Source organism: Oryzias melastigma, linkage group LG15 (assembly GCF_002922805.2).
Source record: "Oryzias melastigma strain HK-1 linkage group LG15, ASM292280v2, whole genome shotgun sequence".
Taxonomy (NCBI): domain Eukaryota; kingdom Metazoa; phylum Chordata; class Actinopteri; order Beloniformes; family Adrianichthyidae; genus Oryzias; species Oryzias melastigma.
Window position 1 is genome coordinate 29,887,073 of NC_050526.1, and position 4,614 is coordinate 29,891,686.

Below are 4,614 nucleotides of genomic sequence, written 5' to 3' on the forward strand. Positions count from 1 at the left end.
GACTAACCCTTCAGATAGTAAAAACAAGCCTCCCTCAATGGGGAACAGTTAGACTAACCAAAAGCTGCTGGATTCACTTCCCATCAATCACTTTCTGACAGCCGACAGCTGATGAGCTGAAGCTCCTCCCACTTCCCAGGAATCCTCTGGGAAGTCTGAAATCCAAAGTGAAGAATTCCTTGAGCTTCTTCTTTCCTCTGGGATCTTTTAGAATCATCTAAACAAATGAGGCGATCCAGAGTCCAGGCTGGACCAGAGCAGAGGAGGAACACGGCCTGGACCTCTTCTAACGACACGGAGAGAGATTCTGATGATACCGATCAGGAGGATCACCATGAGGATCAGGAGGATCAATCCATCCATCCATCAACCATCTTCATCCTCTCCAGGTTAGGTGAGGGTGGGGTTCCCCTGAACAGGTCAGCGTTCTGCAGCTGTTCTTGTTTTCAATCTGCTGGAGGAAACCAGAAACTCTCACATGCATGAGGAGAACATGTGAACTCCAGACAGAAAGAACCCGGCGGGACTCAAACCAGAACCTGTGGACCACTCCACCACGTGCGGCCCTTAACCCAAAATGAAGAACAAAGCCCCCCCCTCCCACAGCAGCAGACCAGACTGAATATTTCCAAAGGATTCGCTCATCCTGGAGCCTCTTTAAGCCCGGAGAGTCTGACAGCGAAAGCCTGGATTCCCTAATTCAGCTGCAGGTGGGAGTCTGCTCCGACATCCGTCTGACTTCATTAGGGAGCAGGGACCGGCAACAAAGCCGGTGCTGGGAGAAACGAGGGATTAAAGAAGGAGGAGAAAAGGAAAGAGGGAGCCAACAAAACAACAACATAAAAACGAAGCCCCCCCAACCTAATTTCCTCTGATTCCTTCTGCTCCGAAGCAGCAGAACAAAACAGTTGTTTGGAGACGATCTTCACGCTGCAGAACAAACGTCCTGCTGCCATCAGGACTGGGCTCTTTCTGGGCTGTGGTGGAGCGGCTCACAGCATGAATTATTCACCAGGATTCTCTGAGGAAACTCCAAAATGTGCAGCTTTCCTTTAATTGAGGAGCAGAAAACACATTTGTTGTTTTTCTTTGGGGGGGGGTCCTCACAGAGCCCCGCCAGTGGGAAACAGAACAATCTGGTTATCCGAGGGGGGGTGACAAGTGCGTCATTAAAGCTGGAGTACAAAGTGGATTAGACCATGCTGGCGGCGGCGATGGCGCTCGATCGCCATCCCGACTGGTGCTAGGAGGTGGTGGTATTATGATCGGGGCGGGGGCTGCTGGACGTTCCCAGAGTGCTATTAGCTTTGTTTTAAAGAGGGGGTGTGACAGAGTGAAGGCATGCTTCATTAGGCCCCCCACCCCTGCTCAGGGGAGGCGACACTCATTGAGGGGGCCGGATGTTTCCCCACACCTGCCGTGCAGTGAGGTGGGGGCGGGGCTAGCCGGTGCCAGCGGTAAGTGCTGCTCTCTGGCTGATGAGCTGGGACTAATTCAGAGGTGATTATGTCGTTTGCTGGACCACTAAACCTCTTTAAGCCGTAATTACCACCTATTGAAGCGGGGGAGGGAGGCAGCACGCCGCTGCACGCCGCAGCACGCCGCAGCGCTCCCAGCTTCCAGAGCCGCAGCTGGAGGTGGGCCGCCTCTGGGCTGAAGTGTGGGGGGTGAATAAGGTTCAGAAGGATGGCGCTCCGGATGGCGCTCCGGATGGCGCTCCGGATGGCGCTCCGGATGGTGATCCGGATGGCGCTCCGGCCACACCAGGAGAGATCTCCCAGAAACATCCGGCAGAGCGGCGGCTGAGATGGAGGCCGGGCCACTCCGGACTGGAGTCTGTTTTTAGGCTGTGTCCGGGACGAGCGACGGGGAATCAAACTCTCAGATTGCATGTGGACCCTGAGGGACGCCGTCTCATTTCATCCTGACTCTGAAGGAGGAACGGATCCTCGGAACGACAGAAACCGGAGCTCTCCAGAGGAAGCGATTCAGGGACAATAACCCTGCCCACATTATTATGCTATTATCATAATTACCCTTTTGCCCCCAACGTTTTAATTAGAAAGTCCCCGTTGGCCCCCTGGGGGGGTAGGTAGGAAGAACTGAGAGCTGTTGGAACGCCGACAGTCGGTAACTGCCCCCAAGCCGGTTATACTTCAGAGACGCAGCCATGAGTTGATTTCTGCTCCTACGATCCAACAGGTCCAGATGTATGATCCCGATCTCTGATCACATCTCAGATCCAGATCTCTGATCCAGATCTCTGATCACATCTCAGATCCAGATCTCTGATCACATCTCAGATCAGATCTTTGATCAGATCTCAGATCCAGATCCAGATCTCAGATCTCAGATCACATCTCAGATCCAGATCTCAGATCCAGATCTCAGATCCAGATCAGATCTCTGATCACATCTCAGATCAGATCTCTGATCCAGATCTCTGATCACATCTCAGATCCAGATCTCTGATCCAGATCTCAGATCAGATCCCAGATCAAACTGACCTTATAAAGAGGTTTCAAAATGAGATGGATCAATAACTGATCTCCTAAAATCCTGTCTGCATTGATTCCTGGTCGGATTACTTCCCTGTAAGCTAAAATTGATCCCAGCAGACAGAAACTGATCAACCATCGATCAGTCTTTGAATTGATCAAAGTCATGTGACCATCCAGTGAGCTGAACTTGATCAAACTGAAGTGTAAATAGATCTGACATTCATTCTTGTTTACTCGTTTGTTTGTACACAGATTCCATCGATTATCTTGAAGAAACAAGAATCTGGAAAACCTCACCTGCTCTGTTCAGTAGCAGGTATTGATCCCTGAGTCCCTCTGCTGGAAGTTTGGATCAAGATGTTCTGGATCCGTTTTAGATCAAAGAATCAGATCTGATCAGAATGAACGGATATCGACCACAAACATGATGTGAATGGTTACAGTTCGTGGTGATCGGTCATCAATCGTTCGGCGTCTCTGTGCGGTCTCGTTCATCTGGAGGTTAGCCAGTTAAGAACGACTGTCTTTGATATTCATGGTCACTGATGATGTCATCAGCTGGTGGGTCGTTCTCTGAACGCGCTGCTCTGTTGGTCCTCAGGTTACTGAGAAGTTTACCAAAGAGAATCGTGTTCTTAACATTAAAATCTTTTATTTTTAGAAGTGGAGGATTGATCGGCTGTTACGGAGTTGGACAAAACTGATGATCAAATGCTGCAATTTGATGAATATTCGTGTATTTTCTCATATTTCTTGTATTTGGGTGACAGTAAGAAGGTAAATGATCCCGCTAGCAGAACGAACTTGAGGTTTTTGCTTATTTTGATCAGTTCTGTATTCTGTGAAAAGGTAACTTTGGTTGGTGGCTCATGTTCTTTGGGCTGAGCTCTACACCTCAGCATGAAACTTCAAAACATCCTTTTCTATTTTGTGTGCTACGATGCAGAGACACACAGATCTTTCCTTTTCCTGCTTTGAAAAGTATTGTACGGCTTCATTTCCATGAGGTAAAGCTGTGGGTGCACCGGTTTCAGGAACCTCTCTGGTGTCACAGCGGTTGGACCGATTCCCTCCCCATGGCCTCACGACTGCAAACAGGAAGCAGAGAGGACGCTCCTCACCCGTATCCACCTTCTCCTGTGATCTTTCCCGCCCTCTTGGCCCCGGAGGCTCCGCCCACACTGCTTTGTTCCGCCGCAGCAGCCTTCTCCATCACTGCACCGCTTTTGCAAATCAATGACTTAATCTGTTGTAACAAATAAGTGAGCAGCACCCTCAGCCTCTGCTTCAGGCGCCGCTGACGAGGGAGGAGGAGGAAGGAGAAGAACGGCGCCATCACTGAGTGGAACACAAACGCACAATGCATGTTGTGTTTGATGACAACTGAGGAAAACATTGGAATGTCTCGGGAGCGATTGTTGCGTTTCCAGGATTGTCATGGAGCCCTGAGGTCTGTCCGACTCCTCTAGCATGACTGATGCGTCTGCATCCACTCCACTGGACACACAACGGGAAACACACAAACATCCCAGCGCCATGTGTGTGTGCGGCTGTCTGCCATGGCGGGGGCACCTCAGGTCAACTGGTCAAGTGGAAACCCAGCATCATCACAGCTCTGCTTTCTGCAGGATCAGAGAGCCGCGGACGTCGCAGGGTTTGGCCATAAATCCCCGCTGTCTTTGAGACGGCACCAGTATGGCCATGACATCATCGTCCGCCATCGTAAAGATGTAAGGCGACGCAGCTGTACATCATAGAGAGGCTGAGAGGACAGAAGAACCATAAAGACAGAGAGCCCACATGAGCTCTCGCAGAGAGGACTCCGCTCAGCCGACGTGCAAACAGTGCACACATGCAAAAATCGCACAAGTAGGCGTGCACGGGCGCCCACACCAGCGCACACCCAGTGTATCTAGGCCAAGCTGCTGCAGCCGCTGTAAGTAAAAGGTATCGAGCTGCTGACTGCAGCCAGAAAATCTCCAGCAATCCTCGGATCGCCACGCGCAGCCTAATGGAGGACGGCTAACAGCTAGCGCTAATGTGATTTCACACTTAGGAGAGTTAATATATCCGTGCTCGCCTGACATCATGGCAATAACTTGGCTGTGGGGGT